This window comes from Alligator mississippiensis, chromosome 6, assembly GCF_030867095.1.
Source record: "Alligator mississippiensis isolate rAllMis1 chromosome 6, rAllMis1, whole genome shotgun sequence".
Taxonomy (NCBI): domain Eukaryota; kingdom Metazoa; phylum Chordata; order Crocodylia; family Alligatoridae; genus Alligator; species Alligator mississippiensis.
The window spans coordinates 50,090,285-50,117,672 of NC_081829.1; the positions used below are offsets into that span (position 1 = coordinate 50,090,285).

Here is a 27,388-nt window from a genome sequence, read left to right on the forward strand (position 1 = left end):
CCCCTCTGGCAGGGCTGGGTGGGCAGGGAGTCACGGGTGGGAGACGAGGGGTACCAGCAGGGCTGGGGGGAGTGAGGGGCCTGGACCCACTGTGTTCTATAAGCTAAGGGGGAACTCTGTATTTGCATAAGAAACCCAAAATCGGAATTAATTTTAGTATAGTGATGGAGGCTCGGGTAGGCTTCCACAATGCTTTAAAATTGTAAATATAGCGAGAAAACATTATATTCAACTGCTACCTATATAGTGGCCTTTCATTTTAATCACGGATTTGGGGTTTTTAATCAGAGAATTTACAGTTTTTTGTTTGTTTTTTTTTTTAAATCAGAGACACTGCGTTTTCTTTTTTAAAATCAGAGAATTTGCAAATTTTTTTTAATCAGGGAAAACCAGTATCCCTGCTGATGATTCCTCCTAACCTGGAAAGGTCTGAAATCTGGATTGCAAGGAAAAGAAGGGAACAATTTCCCCCAGAGGCAAGACTGAACATTTCTTATAGAGAATTCCTGTATTGCAGAAAGTGAATTTTTCTTGGAAAAGTATTCCAATGCAAAATTCCTGACCATCTCCACTGCCATCTACACATACCACTCCCTACAGTTAAATGAGACTCACTTTGTAAGTAAGCCTAATAGTTATTTACTAAACAGAAAAATGCTGTGACTGAAATTCCAGGTTCTATTCCAAGTTCTGAAGGGGATTGTATTTTAGTAAATGGAGACAAGTTTCTTTGGGTAACTCTGATATATTTTATTAGACCAACTCAATAATAATAAAATAGTAATAAAAGATATGAGATTTACCCAAAGAACCTCGTCTGCCTGTGTCCTTAGACCAACACAGCTATAACCTATACCTCTTTATAGACGGAGGCACTTTTGTCCTATCTATTCTACCATGTCCCCTTTTGTTCTTATTCATTCCCATTAGCCTCTGCTGGTACTTGCCTTTCCTGCATAGGTTTTCCAATACTAGACTCAACACATAAATGATGTGCTTCTTGACACTTGCTGTGCTGCTCACAGGATTCTAGACTGTCATGGAAGTGACCAGCACTAATGTTTGTTTAATTCTGCAAGAGCCAGCAGTATGGAAGAATGTGCACTAGAAATGTAAGACCTGAGTAAGTAAAGGACACAGAAGGATGACACTATATTGATTTGTATTTGAAAAGCTACTTTAGAAAAATCAGGGGCAGGTTTTTGGTTTTGTTTACAGAAAGCTTAATTAAAGTCTACAGAAATTGTATGGTTAATCCCCATGCTGACTAAAAACATCTTCCCCTCAGCTATGTTTTTCACCCCCTAACTGCATTTCACATGAGGCTCTTTTCACATTTAGATCTTTTCTGGCCTCTAAACTAGTAGTATCTTCTGAAGTAAAAAATACACTAGAAGAAATGTTTCTCAGTTACTTCCCTTTTAATCACAATGCAATTTCAGTATCCAAAAATTGATTTTGTTAAAGTTATGTGCCATCCTGTAGATCAGGAGTCAAACATATGGCCTGCGAGCTCAATCTGGCCCACAGAGCTGGGTCATCCCATCCGCAGACTTTGCCCCAACCCTAGCTGAGATGGTGGAATCTCACTTGCTTGGTTGCCAAGCACCTGAAAGCAGTGAAAGCAGCGGTGCTGGGGTCCCAGCAGCGTGGCAGGAAGAAACCTGATACCACAGCTCAGTTCCCACAGCGTAGCCACGTGCCCAAGATGTCAGGCTTTTTCCTGCTGAGTCCCGAACCAGCTGGAGATGGTGCCACATGTGCCGCCTGTCCTGGACTGGAGCGGACACTGTATGCATTGGATCCAGCGTGCAGGGGAAAGGGGTTTCCACAAGACTAGATGAGTTTGACACTCCTGCTGTAGATTAATAACCAGTGAGGAAATCACTGAAGTGACTCATGCTACCCTCAAGTAACCTTCAGACTGTTCTCACAGAAGAGGACTATAGTAGAATACATTAGTTGCTGACTCAAGCGGATGAAACAAATGTCTGCATTCCCCTCAGCATGCAGTATTCTTTCTGTACCATTAAATCTGATTCATTTGCATCATTCTGCCAGTATCATAAAAGAACAGATCAACATAACACACATTTCGTGTGGTTTCTAACAGTCTGTTCTTTTTGAATACAAATGAAGTAAGCTCTAACAACTTCATGTATAGCAACTTGCCTTTCAACCTCAGTAAGTGTTAAAGATTTGTTATCTTTATTTTTTGTACATTCCTGCACATGCTGTATGTACCAGCAATGAGTGAATTTCCTGATACTGCAACCCAGCAAAATGTTAATGTTTTGCATTAATTATTATTAAGAAGAGGCTAATGAAAATTGTGTGCTTACACCGAAGATTTAAAATATTTTTTGTCTTTGCACATTAAGTAAGTAAAATCTAACTTATCTATCCAGCCCCCAGAAATTCAATCAGTTCCTCACAGTATGTAGGTCAAATGTAGCACAAGTAACTGAGAAAGCACATTTAAGCGATGCCTTCAGAGAGTACAACACTAGGCAATCTGAATTTTGACAGTGAAATAAATCGGAGACATAGACTTGATTAAGAGCACAACAATTATGTCAATCCACACTGGACAAACACCGTAGTATAAGTAGGTGTCACTGAGGGGTACCTGCCCCAGGCGCCAAAGAATCATCCTCCACCTCTGCAGAGTCTGAGCTCTGGCAGCATTTCCATGTTGGGAGCTCCAGAAGTGTGTGACATGTGACAAATTCTAAATCTTACACAGCAAGCTAGGTATTTATCGCATTTTCTGTAGCTTGGAAAGCCAATGCAGATGCTGACTAGGTCCCTTCCTCAGCTGTAAAACAGGGAAGCAAAGAACTAAACACAAAGGAATTAGAAAGGTAGTTAGCAGTGTTAATCTGAGGTCAGACAAAAAGTGTTGATAAAGTAGGCTGTTCCCTGAAAACAGCTGATACCTTTCTGAAAGAACTGAAGAGGATTTCTTGTTTAGGAAGGTGCTTCCCCTCAGTACTGGATGATGTAAAAATAGATGTTAAGCATAAATCAGGGCTGTCCAAAAGGCAGATCACAGACCATATGCGCCCAACGTGGAGAGATCTTGCAGCTTCTAGACTCTTACCTGGCTGCCTCCCTGCCTTCACCCGTGCCATAATAGCAGCCAGCGTCTTCTCTTTTAGCTGTCATTTCCCATTCTCCCCCCAGAGGGGCAGGGCAGTGTGGCACATGGCAAAAGGAGATGAGGGTGAGTCTGGGTTTGCATGTGTGTGGGAGTGGGAACCCATTTGCTGGAGGAATGGGAGAAGGGAAAAGTGGGGAAATCCTACCTAATACAGCAATGGGACAGATGCCCATGTGGGCACAGTGCACCCTGGGGCAGAGGGGGAAAGCATCGACACAGCATATAAGCCAGGTGACCATGCCTCGCCTAGTGCATGCCACATGGTATGTGGCTCCTGGCAGCTTGTAAGTTGGACAGCCCTCTTTTACGTGAAGGAATCATGCCTTGAAATTAGTATTTATAAAATTTACAGAATGTTGCAAATCACATAATAAATAAAAATGGTGTGTTATATTATGTAAAGTACTTTGTATATGAACTGCACAGCCTGAATATGAATACACTGCTACTCGGTCAGTAGTATGCAGATATTTCAATACCATTTTTGTTCAAAACAAATAAATAAACGCTGAATTTATGTATTTGAAAGATACACACACAAAACATTCCTAATCTTTTATACTGTGCTCAACAAAACATTATGTGAATCTCTCTCATAAAGCTCTGAAGTAGAAAAGAATCTTCTTTCTAACAGACAGAGGAACAAATAGGCTTAAGTAACTTGTCAGAACTAAAATGGTAGCCCCAAACCTATGGGTTTGTAGTCCTGTTTCTAGCCATAACTAAAAGTTTTAAGTACACACACATACTCTTACACCCTACTAAAATTAACACCGCAAAATATTAGAACAAATCCTCAAACACTATTTTAGAAATTGCACAGTACATTGACAATTTGGTGATTATATATATTACCCCAATCAGAGTTTTAAAGGCTTATATATTACCCTGCAATACTGTAGTTGTTAGGTTGGACTGCATTATTTCTCCTGGGTTAAGAGGAATCTTGGTACCTGGGTGTCTGACTCTGAACAGAGGACTATCAATGGCCGTCAACTATTGAATAGCTCTACCCAGAGAGTACAATGAAGGCTACAAGAACAGAGATTAACTGTTAATCTACAGAAGGGTTGGAACATGCCCTTCAGAACGCCAGGAGGGTTGGAAACCTCAGTTCGACTCAAGGGTTGGATCATGTTAAGTCCCCGTGTAAGGTGTCTCAGACTGATTTTAAAAGGGAAACAGGAACACAAAACCATAAATGCATGAGGAAGAATCCAGTGACAGGAATAAAAGACTGCCCAAGAGAAACAGGGGTTCAGGATGGTCATGGATTACCTGAAGGACAACAACAAAAACCCTAAAGGCTCTCAGGAGTGCAGAAGAAACTCATGGAGACAAAATGAACTGTGGTGTTTGTTTGGTTTTTTGCCTACATCTGTAACATTTCTGCTTTTCTTTGAATAATATGTATATGGTTTTAGACATGCCTTTGCAAAGTCTATGCAGTACTGGCTTTAATTGTCAGGTAGCCTCCAGAGAGCCAACTACAAATGTGGACACATCTAAGGGAGGGGAGGTGGGGATGCAGCCACACCCCTTTGGCTATATAGTACATGTGAGGTGAGCTCTCTAAGTCACCAGTGCAGCTCCAGAATCCAGAAGGTGGAAACCAAGTCACTTGAAATGGAATATGTCTTGGGGCTTAAGGCTGTTGGACTGCAAAATCATAAAATTATAGGAAAATAGGGCTGGAAGGGACCTCAGAAGGTAATCTAGGCCAGGCATGTCAAAGATATGGCCCACTGGCCAGTTCCAGCCCATGGATCCCCATCATCCAGTCCTTGATGCTGCCCCAGGGTCACAGATTGGACCCTCACGCCACTATGGCATGGGGCTAGTCCAGGGAAAGAGCTGCCAGAGGCACATGGGGCTGGTCGAAGGCTGCTGGCAGTACCATGCTGAAGTGACCCTATGTTCAGGCCTTACTTGGCCCAAGGACCAGTCCAGCACTAATCTGGCCCACGGAGGCTGACGAGTTTGACATCCCTGATCTAGGCTAACTCCCTGCTCAGAGCAGGATCATCACAGACAAGTCACTGCAGACTAGTGTTTATCAAATCTGTTCTTAAAACTTCAAAGACTACATACATCTACCAGGCATGATACCCAAAATATGAAAAACACTGTTTAACTAGCCACAGGTAAAGTGGGGGAGCAAGAGAGAGATCAATGCTCTGCCACTGCAAGGACAGGAATTAGCTTGTTCAAACATGCTCAAGCGATCCAAGGAAGAGGATTCCTTAATCCCAAATTGTACCAGACAGGAAGTCTGTACCCCAGGAATATCTCGAGAAGCCAGATGCAGAACAGCATCTGGATGCTGCTGAGCTATTGTAGGCTTGGAAGTATGTGGATTCCAATGGTTGCATCCAATACAGAGGCCTGATGTTTGACCACTGCAGGGAACTTGGGCAGGTTTTTAACATATACATTCTTTAATTTTTTTAAATCACCTTAGCCTTTTAAACTACTAAGAGGGAGTACTGAGGAAGCATTTTGCTGTTAAACAAATGAAGTAGAAACAACATATATTGTACATCAGATGAAGAATATGCTTTTTCCACCAGGCAAGAAAAAGACATTTACTGCTTAGAACTATGGCTTAGGCAACACTATATAGTTTATCCAGCAGAACTGCGAGTGTTTGCATTCAGAGCACCCTATGAGAGCAGGATTCTTTCCCTCTGCCAGCAGTGTAACTGTATCTACCTAACTCAGAGAATACTCCTGGCATCACCAGTAACAGACACTGATAAACACACTGTTGCCTCCACAACTGCTGTAGTGGAAATGAGCATCTATGAACAGGCTCTAGTGGCTTCTGTCTGCCAACAGAAGCTCTGGTGACAGAAGAAGCCTACCATAGACAAGGCTGATACATTCACAAGCACACAACAATACAAACACCCAGTCTATGTCAAGCCTCATGAGATTTCAGAATATGAATTTGAGGTAATACAGATGTGCATATATAAGAGAAACATCCATAGGCTTATGTACCATAAGTGATGTAGCTGTCTTTGAAAAGTGGTCAGCTCACTGATGTTTATGAGAATTTTTGCTAGATTTTTCCTGAGGCTGTTAAACTGCAAACGTGCAAAGGCATCTTGAACAGTTTTCTTCATTCTGACCTTTGTTTTCTGTACAGAAATTTACATAGGTCTTAGGTAAAAGGATAATTATCTTCACAGTCACTGCTGTTCAAGATGTGTTGCACTTCTACAGATTCCATAATAGATCCGTGATCATCCAGTGCACTCAACAGAACAGACTTAGTAGGAGTACTTTTGGGACAAAGTAAGTACTCTGCATGTCTTCCTGCTTTCAGCATAGAAGCATAAAGCATCTGTGCCACCTCCCTCAGACTCCTTCATTCTACACAGAGCTACTTAAATCTGCTTAAAAGCTGGAAGCTGTTCTGAAGACATCTGCCAGCTTGATGGGACACTTAGAGACAGCACCTCATGTATTTATTTATTCAATTTATATGCCTCCCTTCCCAACAAGGGGCTCAGGGCAGTTTACAACAAATATGATCCAGAAAATGTGTTAATTACCAACGCACTTCTGAAGGGACTTTAAAGATGCCAAGTTCAGCCTGTACAGTCCAAGATATCCTAGGACTACCTAAGGGATTGCTTTTCCTTATGCACCATACTATACCTGCTGCGATCATGTAAGGTACTTATGCTGTATTCACTTCTATATAACAAAAAGGGGGATTGCTTGAAAAGCATTCATAGTTAGGACACTGGAGTACTAGAATACTCTTTGTTCTCTGTTGCAAAACAGCCCAGATTTTATGACCTTAGGAACAAGCTATATCACCCACTGGTTTTAAGTTTTGGATGGATATAAGGCAAGGATGAGGTACTGCCTGAGGTACCAAGGTATATTATATTTTGACCTGGTGCTTTGTAGAAGGATGAAGGATGACTAAGACTTGTTTTGATGTTGGAATGTTATACAAGTCTGCCAATAACTTAGAAGCAAGATATACTTTATTAAAATAAATAATAACATTTCTGTTGAATTCAAACAGAATTTTTAAAAGTCTGTATTCTCTTCCAAATGTTAAATGAATGTTACAGCAATCTAGTGGTGTCTTCCCAATTCTGCAGGCAACTGTAGAGGTTTTGCTGCTATATGGGAAACAGCATAGGGGTGGAATTAACCACGATTCAGAAAGCAATTTACATTTTACAAGCAGTTTAATTGCCGGCTACACGTTGCTGTTGTTGATGCTTCCTCTAGTCTGGAAGGTCTGTAGTGGAGTTCACGATGCAGAAAGATGCTTCTAAAACTGCAAGGGTGCAGGAGTGGGATATCAGGGCAGAGAACGCTTATTCTTCTTCCCCTTGTAATAGCTGCACATTGTTGAGTATGGGAAATCCCCAAACATCAAAATATCCAGGAGGTTCTGGAAAAAATAAGGGCCACCTTTCCTCTGAGCAACTATAGGGAAAGAGCAGTAGACCAAGATGACAGTATTTCTAAAAGCGCTCACGTATCTTTTGGAAGACTGCCTAAGGGGCTTATTGAAATTGGAACTCAGCCAAGAAGAGAAAAAAAAATTAGTTTTACTTCTATACTTAAAAGAGCATACACATTTACAGAAAAATTCACGTCAACACAAAGCTCTGCTCTCAACTTTTGTTAATAATTGTTTCTAGGCCTCATGGTACAAAGATAGCCTTAAAAATGCAAACAGGCTGGGGGAAAAAAACCAAAACTTTCAGATATTTTTATGAAGTATACAAAGTGACTTTGAAGGGTGCGAACTAGGGCTGTGCGAAGCTTCAGTCACCTATTTGATTCAGAGGAGATTCGGCCCAATTTGGCAGCTGAATCTCTGAATCCCAATCGAATCAGGAGACCCATTAATCTCTCCAAATCAAATCAGAAGCCTGAGTTGATTCAGAAAGATTAGACGGTTCAGCTATAGACACAGCTTTATATGTTTGTTCTATGTACCTCAAGGTACCAGGTGTGGCTCATGAACACTGAGATGGTAGGATGGATGGAGTGTCCCATGAGAGTGCAGGGGGTTCACCCGCGTGCTCAGCGGCAGACCCAGAAGTGGACCAGAAGTGCTTCCGGTCCACTTTCAGGTCTGCCGCCAAGCATGTGGGGGACCCCCCCGCCCTCCCCCGGCTCAGTGATCAGCCGCAGGGGCCCCCCAGACCCAGGAAGCACCAGTTGCCAAGCCAGGGAGCAGGGGGGTCTGGTCTGCTTCCAGGTCCGCCACTGAGCGTGTGGGGGACCCCCCCCGTGCTCCCATGGGATGCACCACTGCCCCACCATCTCAGCATTTACAAACCATGCCTGGTACCTCGAAGTATGTAGAAAAAATATAAGGCTGTATCTATGTCTGAATCGCTGATTCTCCAAATCAGAATCGAATCTTCAGATTCAGATTTGGGCAAATCTAACCAGGACCGTGATCTGAATCAGCAAAGGAAATCACTGTTCCCTGAATTGGGCCAAATCCGAATCAAAGACTGCCCGCTTTGCACACCCCTAGTCTGAACTGCTCCACTAATCTCAAATCAGAGCTTAGTGGAGTCCTGTGTTTGACTGACTACAGCCTTTCTCCAAGATGCAACAGAATACAGCAGTTTTGCTGTAGAATTGGCCACATGTTTGCAGCCAAGCAAACTGTTTTTTTTCCTGTTTCCCTGGATTATTACGAACTCTCTGCAGCTGCCCCTCACGCTCAAGTTGCACTGTAATTCAGTTGGTGGGAACATTTCTCCTTGCACTCAGCAGCAGAAGACTGAGGAGGAAGAATGAGGGTCTTGAATAAGGGAAGCTCAATATGTAGGCTTGTAAGCTGGCAAACAGTACAGAAGCCAAGGTGTCTGGAAGATGAACCAGTGAAACTGGCTACGAGTTACTACCTAGAATGGAAAAAGGGTCTGGGGTTCCAGGGCACCATGTAACACTGTGAGATCTGAAGTCAATACAGAATTATCATTTGGAGTGCATAATGAGAAAACAATAAAAATAACTCCAATTAGAATTTTAAACTATTTTCCCCCCATGAGCTACAGTTGTGCATTTGCCAAGTGCAGTAGGAAGACACGTTCTATATGGATAAAGAATAAATTAACATTCCACGCACTAGCTCCACGTTTTAAGGATGCTTGCCACAAAGTTTTATGCCAATCCATTTTCCAATGTGCACACTGTCCCTCCCTGTTCATACACAGGTAAAAATGTAGTACTGTTAGGGATACTGAAGGTTGATCTAGGATACAGTGTTTACCCTATGAACTTAATAAACTAATTCTTGGCTCCTGGGCAACAAATAGCTGTATTTTATGCATATGATATGGTCACCTCCTAAGTTTATGAAGCACCAACCAAAACGTGGCTCTTCTTCCCAACAGAGCAAATCAGGGCAGTCGAAAGGAGGACAAAGGGAGAAAAACAAGTGAGAATCAGTACCCATCTGCGGTTCCCTTAATCTTTAAGCCCCAGCACTGGCACAAGACAAGGCAAGCCTGGAGGTTGTTCTGATTTTTGCTAGTACCCTCCCCAATTTTAGTTTTTTTCAATTTTCACCAATATCCACAGGTTTTTTTCTGCTGGTACCTAGAACATTTTCAGAAATGTTGGTGTTGATTGGAGTCAACATTTAGGCTAGGGACAGACATTCAAAAAGTCTGAGCCTGAATGGATTCAATCTTTGCAGGTCAGTCTAACCTAGCTAGGCTAAATCACTTTGTAACTGCTCAGACATCCCAGATATGCAGGCACATGCCTGCAGTGGCTCAGGCTGGAAGCTGGGGGCACTAGAGCAGCCCTCCCTTGCACAGAACTGAGCTGAGGGGGCATGGCCAGGCCTGGCAGGACACTGATTAGGGAGGGGTCCCCCCCTTGATAACAGAGCATTTATCAGCTCTGTTATCAGCAAGGATTCTGGTTATCCATGATAAAAAATGCAAGCACTCTGATAAAAACCCCCAAATCCGTGATTAAAATTAAAGGCCCCCCACAGCCCTACTGGTGCCCCTCTTTACCCCCACAACAGCCCTCCAGCTCTGCTCGTGCCCCTTGCTCCCCACCCACAGCCCCTGCCCACTTGCCCTGCCGGAGGGGGGGCCCAGCTGCCAGGGCTATGGGACCAGGGACCCAGGTCCACAGCTCCCTACCCCCAACAGAAGACAGCTGCAGCAGGAGCACAGAGCCAGCTCCCCTGCTGTTGCCTGCGACTGACTCGGACAGGGGTGGGACTGGCTCCTGGCAGCCGTGCACACTCCCGGGGAGCAAGGGGGACCTGCATCCCTAGATCTGGGGGCAGGCTCCCTGTGGGCTTGAGCTCTCTCCCTGCTTCCTTCCCACAGCACTGATATAGCCCTGCAGGCAACACCCAGCATAGCTGGGAACAGCGGGGCCGTGCCAGGATCTCCTCACCCCCCACCGCACCTCCTGTGCCTGCCACTGCTCTGAGTGGTGGATCCCCACATTGCTTCCCTCAGTGCAGCCCCGCATGCAGGAGGCTCACCACTGGGGTGGCGCAGAGCAAGCAGCAGCTAGGAGATCCCCGCACAGCTCCTCTGTCACAGCTGTGCCAGGTTGTGGGGAGGGGAACAGGGTGGCAGATCCCTGCTGGCAGATCCTTGCTGCCCTGCTGCTTCAGTTTTACCTGCCCCCAGCCGGGCACTCCAGCCGCAAGCAGGGAAATACGGAGCCAGCCAGGCACTCCATGCGTTTCCTCAACACTTTGCTTATGGCCAGAGTGCATGGCCAGCTCCACATCTCCCTGCTCACAGCTGGAGTGCCTGGCTGGGGGCACGTGAAACTTAAGCAGCTATAGCAGCCCTTAAGGGAAGCTGCACGTGGAGGCGCCAGGCACTCTGTATTTCCCCAACACCACCCCGCTTCCTCAGCCCCCAACCAGCTTTCACACCAGCCCTACCCGCAACCCCTCAGGCCCCTGAAAGTCCCACTTACCAGTTCACAGGCTCCAGGAGGAAAGTGAGCCTGACCTAGGCCTTGTGACTGAATAAAAGCCTCAGGCTCTGCCCTTTCCCCTCTGCCTCCCCCTCCCCCTGCTCCTCCGGGCAGGGTTGGGGGCTTTCTCGCCCTTTTTGCAAACAGCTCTTGAAGACTGGAACTTAGCCAGCCTGCAGAGTTCTTTGCAAAAGGGGGAAAATCCATGGGTTTCTCTGCTAAAAGGGAAAACCCATGTTTTCTCTGATAAAACCAGGAAATCCATGGTTTTCTCCATTTTTCCATGGGAAATGGAAAACCCGGATCCCTGGTTATCAGCATTTAATACCCCATCAGAAAACAAAGCCTTGCTCATAACAAGCTCTAGCTTTTTCCAAAGGAAGGAATGCAGGGACATTAACATCTGAGCTGTTGATTACCTCGAAAAAGCCCTAAGGAGACAATGCCCTATCTACCTTACACAGCATTACACAGCATATTAGCTAGCATACCACATGCTGGCTACAGTCTGTGCTGTGGGAGAGAGGAGGAAGGAATCTCTGCTTAAGCAGCAAGTGGCAAGAAGGATGGGGAGTGGGTACAGGGAAGCCAGCAGACCCTGCTGTGACTACAAGTCTCTGCCAGAGCTGCAGCCAGGGAACAGATGGGTGAGGCCAGCTCTGCGGTGGAGCAGAGAGCCCCACCCAGCCCAGAGAGCATGCCGGGATGCTGGGGGTGTCTGGTTTATCTTAAACCAGCAAGCGGTCTGGGACAGACATTGCATAAACCAGTTGGACCCAAATCAGTTAAACCTGATTGAATGTAGTATCAGACTTATCTCAAACCTGTTTCAGCCATTTTCAAACTGGTTTGTGTGCACTGAACATCTGTTCTGTTAGAAGTTTAAACCAGTGTCTGATCACTTAAACCAGTTTGTGTGTAATGTCTGTCCCTAGCCTTATAGAGCTACAATGATGTAAGCAGACACAAATACAGAAATACCACTGAGTAGAACATTAGACCTTGCTTAATTTGACTAAGAAAGCAGCAGCACTTTGTCTTCTTTTTCTGCGTGCTTCACATGAAGTTTGGTGGGATGACACTGGTCATTATGAAGCTCAAATGGACACATGGTCAGATATTTATACACGAATGGCAGAGACCCAATACAAGGTGCGCTGCTTATTCTACTAAATAGGCTGGTATACAATCTTATCTGTGCCAATAATTTCATCTGTGTTGAAGGAACTCCAAGTACTTCTATCATTATAGACCGTGAAAGTACTAAACCAGCCAAGGATGTTGAAATCAACCTTCTCCAGCCAGGGCAATAATGTAATGGTAACATGCCAAGACATGATTAAATACAATTCACTGGGTATTTTGATACTGACATGGGGAAACAGGTAGTTGTGGAAAGAGGTTGAGAATGATCAACTAAGAAACCAACTCACTGAGTTCTATTATGGGAATAATCTAATGCAAGGGTCAGCAGGAGGACGGGGGGTGAGGGGAAGGCAGTAGGAGGGCATGCGGAATGACCCAGTTCAGGTATTAGGTTGCGAGGCATTAGGATCCAGCTGCTGGCACCGCTTCTTCCTGTCAATCAGCTGCAGCATGGCACAGTAAAAGCCCTCCTCTGCCAGAACCCGTGCTGCCCCACTCCAGCTCTGACTCCAGTGCAACAAGGGGCTGAGTTCGCCATGCAGTCCATGCAGCAGTGGAACACGGTGCAGGGAGAGCTTCCCTCTGCTGGAGCCCCAGGTGACTGACAGTGGTATGGCACAGGAAGAGCCCTCCCCCTGCTGCCGAAAACCATGGCTCCAGAGGCCAGATCCAAAAGCTCCTCAGGCCAGATCCAGCCCATAGGCCACAGTTGCCAACCTTTTTTTTTTTTTTTTTTTAAATGTATGAGCATTACTGCATCAGTGACACACAACCAGAACTTGCATATAACTATGCTTCTCAAACTATGCTGATCATATGGTTAATCAAATTTTTCATTAAGAACTGTGACTAACATGCATATATTCTCTTCCTCAATCTAACAAGCTCATTTACACCAAACTGAGACCATAAATCACCTGATGCAAGATGTGACATACTGTGCATTTCAATTCAACACAGATATTCATATTTACATGACTACATAACAAGGAAGATGTTCATAGTTGTCTCCAAAGACCATTCATTATCAATTAGATTTTATTCTACATAAGTCAACTGCTAGAGTGCTTTTCCCTGTACTCAAAAGCCAACTAAAAGCACCGTCACTCCTATAATTGTACCAGTCCCACTGCCTTAGTTTGTTAAAGGATGTATATGACTGGGACCCCCAACTAATTAAAATAAAGTAGTGCAGCAAATCTGATGGCCCTAAGTCCCAAATTCCAAGCAAAGTTGGTTTTCTGGGTAATACATGAGGATTGGCATTGCCTCAGGTTCTATTTTTTGGAACTTGCCTGTTAGAAATGCATGAGTTGTTACCTGACTAGAATACAGCAAAGCCTATTTTAACAGTGACACATGAGCAGCACTTTCGTACCTCGTAAGTGGGGATCTGGGTCTTCCATTCACCATGGAAAAAAAAAGGGTAAAACATGGATTTTTTCATTTTAAGCAGAAAAATGAAGGAAACGTTAGGTTTCTCCTTGAAGGCTGGCAGAGTTCCAGCCGACAAGGTGCTAGGAGGAGTGGGAGGAGGGTGGTCAGGCATGGGGTGCCACATGTATGTATGCATGCACACATGCACGTGGCAGCCAGGCAGCATGAGAGCAGCTCCCACAGCTCCCCACAGGCAAGTCTAGGGGGCGGGGGGATTGAGGCCTCCATAGTCAAGGAGGGCAGGAGATGGGCAGAGCTGGTGCTGCAGGCACTGCCCAGCCAGCATGGTGTGTGGGTCCTGGGGTTTGGGGCCCAGGGCAGGAATACGCAGCCACAAGACCTGGATGGGAAGCGGGATGGAGCCATGGGCAGCTTGTCTGGGGGGCCACTGCACACATTCCCAGGGGGTGCATGGGGGATGGAAGTACCTCTCAGACTTGTACACAGGGCAGGGGCAGATGAGGGCTGGCCACTGCAGGCTCAGGGCTCCTTAACCTGGTGCCTTCCCCTCAGGTCCTCTGCGGCCCAGTGGGTGGGATCCAGCATGGCAGGGCAGAGTGGGACAGAGAAGCTCGGTGTTACCCCTGGGAGTGGTGCACCCTGCCTACCCGGCAGCAGTGGGGTGCACAACTCCACGCTCCCACCCCCACTGCTGCCAGGAGAGCAGGGATCACCTCCCCATGGTGGCACGGGGCTCCCTGTGGTGGCACCAAGCCTCCCTGCCCTGCTCTCCCCTCCCACAATGAGTCCCACCCACTGGGTCACAGAGGCCCCAGAGGAAAGGCAGCAGGACAGAGAGCCCCAAGGCCACAGCAGCCAGCCCATATCTGCCCCACCCACAAGTTCTGCTCCAGCCATGCCATCCGTGGTGGAGGGGGAGCCAGGCTCCACACACTACTCTACTGCAAGTAACACCACATCAGGGCCAGGGGGCTGTGGATCAAGAGTAAGGGGTGCCAGCAGGGCTAGGGAGCCATGGGTTGAGAGTGAGACAATGGCATGAGCAGAACACCAGCATATCAAGGTTGTTCAGCGTGACTAAGCAGTGAGGAAGGACAGCTGCAGCTGGACCCACATCCTGATGAGCAAAGAGGGTAAGGGGAGCTCTGATTTTCCATGATAAAAAGCCCAAAATCAAACACCAAAATTTACAGATATTTAGAACTCATTTTATTATAATGACTGAGGCACAGATAGGCTTCTAAATTGCTTTGAAATTGTAAATCTATCAATAAAACATTGTGTTCAACTGATACATACATGCATACATAGTGGCCTTTCATTTTAAGAGCATTAAAAAAAAAAAAACACGTAGTCTGGGGTTTTTAATCAAAGAATTTGTCAGTTTTTATCAGAGTATCAACAATTTTTAAATCGGAATCCTTGCTCATAAGGACAAAAGGAACTAATGAGAGTATTTACATCAGACTTGCTACATAATGCAGGCACTAATACTTCCCTGAACTACGGTAATTCCGGACGTAATTCTGACATACCAGAGCAGCAGCTCTCAACCATTTTAGATTCAAGGCATCCCTCAGAAAATGCTAGCTCTTAGTTTTTACTCATTTTGACTACAGAAAAATAATAGAGCAATTCTTTTGTTTCAAAGAACTAAGAAAGACCACAACAGGTCTGAATGCTTTTGACACTATGAATTCCTATTTGAAATCTCTAGGTTTATTTTGTGAATCAAGTTTGCACACCTAACAGTGATAATATTGCATGGGATTTCAAGGAATTCTGGTTGAAAATCATTGTACTACAGTATATATAATTTTTAAGAAGAGGGAAAAACCATATTCAATCTTGATTTTAAATTTCCAACGACTTAGAATCCATTACAACCACCCTTAAAACCATTCCAACATTTAACTAGCGCAGTGTTGAAAAATTTTGCCTCATTTGTCATCTGAATTTGTAGTGTCAGTTTCCAGCAATTAATCTTGGATGCTGAATTTCTAGCAGCTTTCATTATATAGTATGTTTTCTATTTTATATATAATTATTGTGCCCCTTGTCTAAACCCTCTCCAGTTTACCATTAACATCCTTGAACTGTGGACAAAGGAACAGAATACAGCATTCCGGTAGCACTGACAGCAGTGCCAATATTCAGAGGTAATAAAACATCTCTTCTAGCACCTGGCATTTCTTTGGGCTACAGCAGTCATCCTGGCATCATTAGCTCATGTTCAGCTAATTATCTACCATAACCTAAGTTTTTCAGAGTTACTGTTTCCCAGGATAAACCCTGACCCCATAGGCATGGCCTCCACTCTTTGTTCACAGCCATTTAACTTTGCCACATGACCATATTAAGAAACATATTTTGTTTGATTCCAGCTTAGAGTTCAAAGTAGCTTTGTATCAGGGACTCGTGCTGTTTCTTACTTACCATTCCCTGAATCTTTGTCAGCTGCAAACTTTATCAGTAATAATTTTGTTTTCTTCCAGGTCACTGATACCGTTGATGGTAAAATACTTTCCATTCCATCATCCCATGTCATGAATAGGTCCCTGAGAAAATTGCAATTTTGTGGACTGCACGAATACCATGATATTAACCCCACACTACGATTTTTAAGGACAGTGTTCCAGCCTGCAAGGGGAAACCTCAACTTTTGCAGTGTTCCAGCCTGCAACTGGCTGCTGGGGGCATGGCCAGGATGCAGCCAGATGAAGGTAAGTGTATAGGGCAGGGACGGGCAATTATTTTGGGCAGAGGGCTGCTTACTGAGTTTCGGCAAACCACAGAGGACCGCATGACAGGCAGCTCAGGGAAGATTAAAATCAATTTTCTAAAATTTTTAGGGGCCCTGCAAGCCAGATAGAACGGCTTGGCGGGACGCATCCGGCCCCCGGACTGCATTTTGCCCACCCCTGGTATAGGGAGGGAAGGGGGTTTGGCGGGCCAGAGCTTGGGGACTGTTGGGGGGGGGCGGGGCGGTGTATGCGTGTTTGCCATAGGTAGTGGAAGGTCAGGGCTAATGGGGCTTAGCCCCCCCAAACTTTTCACAGCAGCCAGTGACAGCAGCAGCACCACAGCACTGCCATCCCGCAGCACCCGGCAGCACTCAGAGTGCATCCACTCTTCCAGTGCCGCTTACAGCCGCAGTGCATGCCGGCCCTGAAACAGCCCCATGGGAAAGAGAGGCGAGGGTCAGGCAGGGTTCAGCCCCCCCCGAATAATATTTTACCCCACTGCTAATGCTGCTTGCTGCACATGGAGCATACATGTGGGTAAAGTATAATTTTTCACGGAACATTCAAAGAACCACCGGGACCCATTTGCCAAGATCAATAGTTCCGTAAATATTCTGTGAAAAATGATATTTTACCCACTCACGTGCTGCGAATTTTCTATAAGAAATCTGTGATCTTTTCAAGACCCTAGTCATGACTACATCATCTGGCTTTTTCCCCAAACGAAAAACATCTCTCAAATACATTTGCTCTTCCTGGATATATGAACACAAATTCATCTACAGCACAAGGACAATAAAAGGCTGATGACAAAAGTCACTAAACTAACCTGCAGCTGCAGGTTAACCAAACAAGTAGATGCACCTGAAGTACTTTTGTGTTTCCACCTTAGTAAAAACTGTGGAAGACTTCAATCTGAAGGTTGAGAATATGGACCAATCTGGAGAATTTTAATAAGGATTATACTGCCCAAAAATGTAATAAAGGTCTAGCACTGGTACCAATTCTAAAACTTCTACTTCCAGATGCCATCAGGATCACTCCGTGAAGTAATTTATTTTGAAAAGAATTTCTGGAGAGGAATGGGAAGAGGAGTGGCATTTCAGCAAATTCTTAAACTACCTTTTTGATAAGCAATCAGAGCCCAAGTTGAAAGAAAATAAATATCCTGACATTTCCACAATATTGTAAACAGACAGGAGATTAAATAATTAATTCTAGGTCTATAAACTACAATAAATCTGAATTTTCTTACCCATTTAAGCATTTTCAAGATTTTTACAACTGAAGACACCAGAACTGGGTCAATGAAAATACTGTGATTGTAGTCTCCCCATACTGGGGACACGGAGCTGCTGATAGGTGGCTCTTCCACCTCAGCTTTAGAGTGTGCTCCCTCTCCCTTGGCCCAACAGAGCTCAAGTTGGTTGACCTCAGGGCATACTGAAAAGCATATTATTCCAGCTTTTGAGGTAAAAAAGAGATAGCTGTGAGGCAAGTTTAGGGATGGAAACTGGTTTCCATTCTTTATTTTGCCCTGCTACAGAACACAAAAAGGGCAGATGCAGTATCTGGACCCAGCATCTCTCACCCTGATAAACTAAGCTATAGGACTTTTACCTATGATAAAAGGATTTCTGAGAAGACTCGGATACCCGCTTTCTTGCAAAGGAACCTGAACCTATTCCAGGGGGGAGGGATGGAGGGTAATTATTTCAGCTCAATCAGTCTCTGAATCCGCTGCTGTTCCTCCCAAGACTTCACGCTTTTATCCAGGAGAGGAAAAGTTAACTGCTCCAAATGTTAAGTGGGCACTAGCTTTTTATATAAAAAGTTCAAACTTTAAAACTCACCTAGAATATTAGTATCATATAAGGAAATAATCACACACTTCAGGCCATTACAACTTGGCACTTGTAAAAGTTGCTCCCACTGATGAATGCTATAAGCTGGCTGCGAAAATCATCCTGCCAGCAACTGCAAGTTTTTGCTTTCACAATTATTTTAGTACTAAAATATGATGCTCTTCATTGCCATTTTCATACACATTAGTGGACACTCAGTGATACATAAAATATTAAAGACAAATTTAAAAACAGCAAAGAAATCTTAAAGCTGTATCTGATGCAATCTTTTTTTCAATTATGCGTAACAATAAGTAATTATTACAATTTTACTACTTTCAGGACCAAGCTTAGAGCAGATGCTCCAATACCCAATTCATCTCCATTCAGCTAGCCAGTAAATACAATATTTCATTCAAGTTACAGCGGTATCAAGACAGGGTCTAAACCAAACCTATAGCCCGCAGAGCCATATAAGTCTGTAGACTGACTCCAAATGCCATGTGGGGCTGGCCCCAGCCCCGTACATTACATGCAGTGTGCAGGCTTGATCTGATGTCATACGTGCTGCATGCAGCACCTATGCCAAACAAACTCTGCATGCTGGCTCCGAAGTTAGCCCAGACTGGGCCATGCCAAAGTCAGCATGCAGAGCTGGCATGGTGGAGAGCTGCATGCAGCATGAACCCTGTGCCAGATCCCTAAGCTGCATGCAGCATACATCCTGTGCCAGCTCCTTGTACCACATGCAGCACACACCAGCCCCAGAGCTTGTGCTGCATGTGCCACATGGGCTTGTCTGAGTGCTGCATGCAACACAGGGAATCCAGGGTGCGAGCTACATGCAGCGGCCACACCAGCTGGCTCTGTGTGCTGGCTCTAGCACATACGGGCAGCATGGGACCCAGTCTGGACTGGCCCTGGAGCCAGCACACAGAACTGGTCCTACATGGATACTAGGCCTGTGCAAAGCTTCGGTCACTGATTCAATTCAGCAGAGATTCAGCCCGATTCGGTGGCCAAATCTCTGAATCCGAATTGAATCAGGAGACCCTTTAATCTCTCTGAATCGAATCAGAACCCTCCAAACTGATTCGGAAAGATTCAATGATTCAGACACAGACACAGCTTTAAATGTTTTTTCTACATACCTCTAGGAACTAGGTGGCTTGTGAATGCTGAGATGGTGGGGTAGATGGAGCATTCCACAGCGTGCTAGGCCCAGGAGCAGATCAGAAGCACTTCAGCCCACTTCTGGGTCTGCTGGAGAGCACACAAGGCCCCCCGCCTGCCTTCCAGCTCCGCGATTGGCGCCTCCTGGGTCTGGGGGAGCACCCGGGGTCTCCCCGCGGCCAATCGCCGAGCCAGGGGGCCCCCCACGTGCTTAGCAGCGAACCCAAAAGTGGACCAGAAGTACTTTCAGTCCACTTCCGGATATGCTGGGGAGCGCACAGGGGAGCCCCCCTGCGCTCCTGTGGGATGCTCCATCCACCCCACCATCGCAGTGTTCACAAGCCATGTCTGGTACCTCGAGGTACGTAGAAAACAACATTTAAAGCTGTGTCTATGGCCAAATCACTGATTCTCTGAATCAGCATTGACTCTTCAAATTCGGATTCAGCCAAATCGAATTGGGGACAGTGATTCAAATCAATGAATCAAATCACTGTCCCCGATTCGGGCCAAATCCGAATCAAATATGGCCCGTTTCTCACACCCCTAAGGGATACCAGATGCCCCAGACACCCTCTACTGCGTGCAAGGCTGGGTCCAGCCTGCACAGACCCAGCCTTGGGTCCAGGGTGGGGTCAGTGCATGCTGCATGTGGCGTGCAGGGTGGACCTGGAGCCTCTCCCATAGCACAGACCCTCCTTCCAGGTTAGATTAATTTGATAACGCTGATCTAAACAGTATACCATCTTCACTGTTAATTGTAGAATATTTGTGCACCATTTTAAAAAACTTTTTTTTATAACCATCTTGAAAACAAATTCTATCAATACATTTATATAATCTCCACAGAATTCACCAGGTAAGAGTATGACACCAACAATGCATTATGTCTCATAACTCAAGACAAACTTGAAATTAAAATACTGGATCAGAAGTCCTGCATTGGTTCAATTATAAGCTGACCCTGCACAGAAGCAATATGAAATGTTCAGGTTTAATTACTGGGGGGAAGGAGGGGGGGGCGGGCAGAGGGAGAATGGGTTTTTCCTTGAATAAGTTGATAACTACTAATGAAGTCTTTGAACTACAATTGCCACTACAAAATCCCACGGGATATTCAAATATCCAGCAAAAGGACATAAGAGGTAAAATTTACTAAATATACCAAAATACAAATGGCACTGATAAAATGTCTGATTTGGTATGTTTTATTGAATGCACCAAAATGCTGCAAGTACAAAAAGTCAAGACCGAAGGGGCCTGTTTATCGGTCTACCCTGTGTATAAGGTGTGTGCAACTGTTGTGGTTCTTTTGGAGGAAAAATAGGGGAGATATGATCAGAGCAATATAATAGTTTTTAGGATACATGCATGATGCACAAAAATGTGCAAGGAAAAGTTAAATTTCTACATATAACTGTAAAATGTAAGTTATAGGAAGTTTTCCATAAAATAGTGACACCCACTTAACTACCTAATGCAGGGGTGGGCAAAATGCGGCCCACGGGCCACATACAGACCACCAGGCCATTCTATCTGGCCCACGGGGCCCCTAAAAAAATTTAGAAAATTAATATTAATCTGCCCCTAACTGCTTGTCACACGGCCCTCAATGGCTTGCCAAAACTCAGTAAGCAGCCCTCTGCCCGAAATAATTGCCTGCCCCTGACCTAATGGATAGACTATTTCTTTCAGAACAATTAGAAAGGGGGACCACTATGACTAATAGAAGACAAATGCTTCATTCTGCCAACAGGGGATGTAAGGTCTCAGACAGAAGGTCCCCGAGAAGTGAAAACTCTGCTATATACTGTGTTAATGATTCACCTGCTTTGTAAATGAAAAGCCAAATTCACCTGAGGTTAGCTCAGGTCAACCACCATTCTCATGGTAAAACATTAAACACTACTGAAGAACACTATTTTTCACCAAATCCAAATAAGAAACACCACATGTTCCAACTTAAATGTGCAACATCATCATCTGACTCAATTTAATGCTTTACCATTCAACTCATTTATAAATTTAATAGGTCAGTGTGTTTTTCTAATGATAGCCCAATTTCATGCATCTATTCCCCTAAGATGATGTCGTACAGCCTGAAGTTACAGTTCTTACTTTTACTTTCTTTGAGGCAAAATTAAAATATTAAATAATGTTGTAACAAATAGTGCAAGTTAATAACATGTATATATTTTCTGTTAAAGTAAAACCGAACACAAATCAGACTAAAATTTCAAGGAAGGAAAAATTAAGAAAAAATCTCTGCTCTTTCGTTGTATATTCATATAGTCACTTCTCCATTTATATGGGTCTTTCACATAGCAATGAATGAGAGGAAAAGAAAAACAGTGCAACTGAAAAACCACAACATTTGGTAGCGGTATTACATTTCAATACTTGAAACCAGATCTTTTTCTAAAGCTGACTTGTTGACTGTCATCAATTTTTGCAAAACACCCTTGAAGAAGGAAACAGACCAACTTCAGTATTACCTTTTGATTTAAAAAATGTCATTAAGATCATTCACAGCTTTTTGTTGCCTACTCAACTTCCTGATGTAGACAGGGGCTGGAAGATTCTTGCTTAGATCAGTGGTGCTCAACCTCCTGCTTGCAGGGCTCCCCAGGGGTCCAGAAATTGGGCAGTGGGAGAGCTGTGGTAATATTAATTGCCACTGCTTCCAGAGACTGTTCATGGCCAGATCCAGTGCGATGGACTGAGCCAACATGCCAGACTGCAGCCTCGGACTGACCCTGGGTACTGACCTCATGCTGGATCTGAACTGGGGACTGGCCTTGCACCCTTCACAGGGCCAGAAAGTTGAGTACCACTGGATTTGACAATATAGAAAAAAAAGTGATCAAAGCAGCATGCTTTAGAAGGGATTCTGAAGTCATAGAGGGATAGAGGAACTGGCTTTCCCACATAAAATAAATCTGATGATATAGCAATGGAAGTTAAGATAGTAGGAAGATGCTAGCTCCTAAACAAGCATCCTCTAGAGTGGAAAAGATCCCTAACACTTTTCTCAGTGCTTTAACAACCTTAAGATTCCTTCTTCCTTCAGCTCTCACGGTGCATAACTTAGTGAGGCAGAAAAACAACAATGAACCATTTCTGCAAATCACAGTCTGGGATTTGGACTCTGTTCACAAGTTGCTCCTCTGATCTCCCATTCAGAATGTTTTATTTTGAATTCAAGTCTGGTCAAAGATCACTTTCAGAGTATTTTCACAGATAAGTATCCAGCTTTGACAAGACACACTCTACTTCAACCTATTATGCTGGTGTGCATGCAGGGTCACTAAAATATCTACATGCTTCAAAAAAGAAGCTACACAGCATTCAAGACATGATTTATGATGCTGAAAATAAATGTTCTTAATATCATATGGCATGTTAGAATTTTGTGCTTGTTCCCAGCACACAGACAGTAGTTCTTGCAACAACTAACTGCCTTAACCCGCACCTCCCTGATAGGACCAAACGCACAACATTTGAGATATGGAGGCATACAGTTCTATCAGTTCCCTATTTTCAAGAAAAGAAAGAAAGAATTAAGATGTGCCCCTAATCTGCTGAGAAGATATAAAAGGAGATAAAGGAGACTGGATGGTCACCTTGTTGGGATCACCTGACCCCAGTTGTTTTCCCTGCCTAGTGCAGGCAGGGCTGGACCTGATGATCTTGTGAGGTCCCTTCCAGCCCCTTACAATCTATGAATTTATAAAAGTGCTGAAAGGTCAATGTAAATAAGTAAAAAAACTCCAAATTAATGGAGACCACTTCATGAAGATCAGGATAAAAATCTCTCACCTACTTTCATACTTTAGCAGTACATGTTCTCTGCATTAAAACTCCTCAGATGCATGGCAGAAAAAGTCAGATTTAAAAGAGAAGGAAATCTCAGGTGAAAAGCAGCTGGATTTCTTCCAGTAAGCGCTTCAGACTTTTTGTGCTTTTAAAAGTACAGTGGGAGGAGCGCAACTGTGTTTCTTGCCTTTCTGATTCCGTAGTAGTATTTGTTGATCAGCTGAATGGGCATCAGAGGCTTCTGTGAATTACTGTTAAGGCAAATGTAGTTAAGTCTGGATCTAAAGAGTCACATATGTTACAAACATAGTCAGGCAGCAGAAAGGGGCCAACAGTTGAGCACAGCAAGAAACAACTGCAATTTCAGTGAAACAGGAAACAAATGACACAGGATTTAACACACTGATGTGGGCTTTTCCAGAAGGTAATAGGAACCTTACACAATTTTGAGAACATGTTATCAGGAATACTAGATTTTAACATTATAAAGTACATCCTCCCAGACCAGCTAATGTCATTATGCCATTTTAATCCTTGCAGCAGATGGGACACTGACGGACATGGAAAAAAAGCCCTCCAAAACTGCTTTTATCTTCAGCTTGGCGCATCTCCACACACCCAGAAAAGAAATTGCATTTGTTTGACCCAGCTTGTTCAGCATCTGTATAGTTCATGTGCTTCAGTAAGGCTTTTAGGAGCTTTTATCTAATGGCTGATTGAATCAGATTCTAGATAAAAGTGCCAAAAAGCCCCACTGAAGTGCACGAGCTATATAGATGCTGGAGAGCCAGGTCAAACTGAAGCTATTCCTCTTCCGCTAAAGTGCCAGTTTTGTTTTCTCCAGGTATGTCAGCACCCATGGTGTTTTTACTTTTCTACAATGGGTGTAGACAATACATTTACTAGTGTACTAGTAGAGAAGATATACAATGTACTAGAGCAGTGGTTGTCAACGGGGGTACGCGTACCCCTTGGGGTACTGTAACAGGGAACCCTAGGCCCGTTACAAAGAAACAGGGCGGTTCCTTTAAATCCAGAACCTTCTGAGCGTGGCCAGCCAGTCAAGTAGGGGTTAAGGATCGAGCCCTGCCAGGTGGTCAGGTGACAGGAAGGGGAAGTCAGAACCATATAAACTGCAAGTGGAGGCGGCCAGAGAGGGGGACTCCCAATGACTATGGTGCAGCTGCTGTCACCTCTTTGGGAAGAATATGCCATGCTGTGAGACAGAAGCATGATCACATAAAGTAAGCGGGCAGTTTGCCTCTCTTATTTCTTATTATTTTCATTATATGGCCATAGGAGCCTATGGTTTATGTTTGATGTTAAAAATGCCAGTGGTTTGTGGCTGAGGCTGTAGGAGTGGAGGAGGCCTCATTAGTGCCAAGGGGCGCCATGATAGAGGACTCAAGAAGCCCTGCTGCACTAGGGCCATGAGCCCAAAGTTGTTTGAAGGGGAGATGGGAGCCTTGAAGCCAGGTCCTAGCAGGTGGACTTAGGTGAAAGGTCGTAACTACAGAAAGAGGGGCACAGCCAAAGGGGGCTGAGGCCCCAACAGTCTGGCGTCACAGGGGCACACAGTGTAGAAGGGCCAGTAGGCCTGGTATTGTGGACAGCATGGAACGGAGGGCCTTGAGCCCAAGTGAGTTAGAGAGCTAGAGCCTCAGAGTCAAGCCCCGATTAGTGGATTTTGACTGACAGGCCTAGCTAGAGAAAGAGGGGGTAAGCCCACAGTGGCTGAGACCCCAACATAAAGAGCAATTTATAAAACCATCTGTGAGGCATGGAACATGTCAAAGGAGAGGTAGGAGGTATGCATTTTTGCCCTTAAGGCAACACCTCATTATCCTATGGGTGGTAAGCCTAGAGCCTGTCTGGGAACCTGTGCATCAGTCTCCCTCTTTCTTTACTCTCCTCCCAAGACTTAATGTTACTTGGCTCTAAAGGCGGGGTGGGGGGGAAAGAGTAAAAGGTGGGGAGCTGATCCCCAGAGAAGAAAAATCCAGCAAGACTTGACAGGGCACACTTACCGGCATATTTAAAAAAAAAAAAAATGCAGCTGAAAATGGCCCCTCATCACAGGTACGTAAAAAGGTCATACGGAGTATGCAGAACTGAAGTGGCCATTGAATGGCATGTGTGAGGCCTGCTGCAGCGCAGCACGCAGGTGGCCAGGAGTGCAACCCAGCAGCATGGAGAGCAGCCGCGTCCAGCTGGTAAGTCTGTTGTGAGGGAACAGGCATGGGGAGGCAGATCGAGTCTCCAGTGGTAAGGGAGGGAGTGAGGCATGGTACTGAGCTGTGCTGGGGGGTGGGGGAGGGGAAGAGATGGTTTCCACTGCTATGTGCACCCCCAGGAGGACATTGGGGGGGGTGCGTGTCCCCCCAGATCTGCATATGGGGCAAGGGTGGGCTGCTGCCGCTGCCAGTTGGGGCTGGGGCAACGTCAGGCTGTTCCTGGCGGGGATGTTGAGCCAAGCTGCTACTGGGGCAGGCAGTGGCAGCGTTGAGGGAGGTGGGGGGGTTATGGCAAATTCTGGAGTGGCTGCAGCCCCTTCTGTATCCGCCCTCTCAGCACTGCTACCCACCCCAAGCAGAGCCTTGCCCAGCCCCAGCTTCGAAGAGCTCAGCATAGCCCCAGCTCCAGCCTGCAGCAGCACCCCACCCCACCCCACTTTCAGATCCAGGGGCAGCCCCCCATGCCCTCCCAGGGTGCATGCAGCAGCTGGAGCTACTCCCCCCCCGCCCCAAACTGCTCACAGCTCCATCTCACGTTCCACCCAAGCTGTGCAGCACCTGTCCCTACCTCAGCCCTACTCCCTCCCTCATCGTGGGGGTCTCAATCTGCACTCCCCACTTAAAAACAAGGAAAAAATATAAAAGGGGTACACGAGCTGAAACTGAGACAGAAGGGGCACACTAGTTAAAAATCCCTGTACTAGAGGAGCAGATATAACAATACACAGCTTCACATTAGTTTAAGTCAGTTGACTCTGGGGAAATTCACTCCTCAGAAAATGAGTAATAACTGCAAATCAGTATAAATTACACTAGCATGCTCTGTGTGTGTCTGCTTCCCAATCAACTTTATCTCAAGGTAGAAATTTGGCCAGTGCAAATTGTCCCCTACCCAACACCCAGGTATCATCATAGGAGCTATTACAGACAGTAAGCTTGGCAGAGCTAGTCATCTCACTGCTCCTTGCTACAGAGTAAATTTACTATGAATTAAAATCTAAGGTAAATAACACCACTGGACTCTAGTTATATGCCTCACCTCCCACCCAACAAGTCAAGATGGGCAACAAGTTTAAAAAGAGGTTTATCAGAATGACCTTTGAAACTTGCAAGAGCAGACCTAAAGCTACCAGGAAGGGTTTTACTTTTTCTGTGGATCCTATCAGAAATTAGCACAGAGGACAAAGAGAAAGGTACAAGGAATTATTTATTATCCACACACCCTAAAAACCCACTTGTGAAGCTATGAATATCACTCAGAAAAGAAAAGGAACGCAGGAGTCCAAGACAGTCTTTTGTTACATTATGTTATCCTATTTTGATGTATTTTCTAGCATAACTGAAATCTTGCAATGTCTGCTAGCATAAGTGGTTTCAGCTTGGGGATGGTAAACCTTTAAATCATTCAATTTTAAAGTACTTCTCCCAAATGCAAAACACTGCCAGTACACAATGACACAAGGGGACCAAAGACACAGTAAAAGAGAAATGATTAATGCTATTCTAGAAATATACAATTGATATCAGTAGCCAAAGACACTTCTCACATCAGCTCATTTCCTTGCTTGGTCCACCAAAGCTAATGTTAATTAACCTAGCAGTCATTCCTTTCCAGTACTTCTGGAGAGGTTCCTTGAATAGTTGCAAGGAAAACAGGATTAGGTGGGGGAGGTTATGGGCATTATGACTAATTGTATTAACTCTTGAAGAGTATCTGGATAAAGGATTTCTTTACCTTTTGCAGAAAACATCTAAAGCTATTTTAATGAAGCCTCCTTAAAACTGAAATACATGAGTCCATTTCAGAGATATGGCCTATATGCCAGATCAGCTCACGAGATACCTTCATCCACCTTGCAACTCACTGCAGTCTTTGCCAGAATCAGGTCTGCAGCTCTCCAATCATCA

The 27,388-nt window shown here is 44.8% G+C and overlaps 1 protein-coding gene and 1 long non-coding RNA gene across 4 annotated transcripts in view; one reads left to right on the plus strand and one right to left on the minus strand.

Annotated features, from left to right (window-relative positions):
- JMJD1C (jumonji domain containing 1C) overlaps positions 1 to 27,388 on the minus strand; it is a 258,840-nt gene that overhangs the window by 129,132 nt on the left and 102,320 nt on the right. The gene's annotated exons all lie outside the window — the stretch shown is intronic.
- LOC109285487 (uncharacterized) lies at positions 16,095 to 17,671 on the plus strand. The gene is made up of 3 exons (XR_009463039.1): positions 16,095 to 16,183; positions 16,296 to 16,392; positions 17,439 to 17,671. It is a non-coding gene; the product is annotated as an uncharacterized LOC109285487 (long non-coding RNA).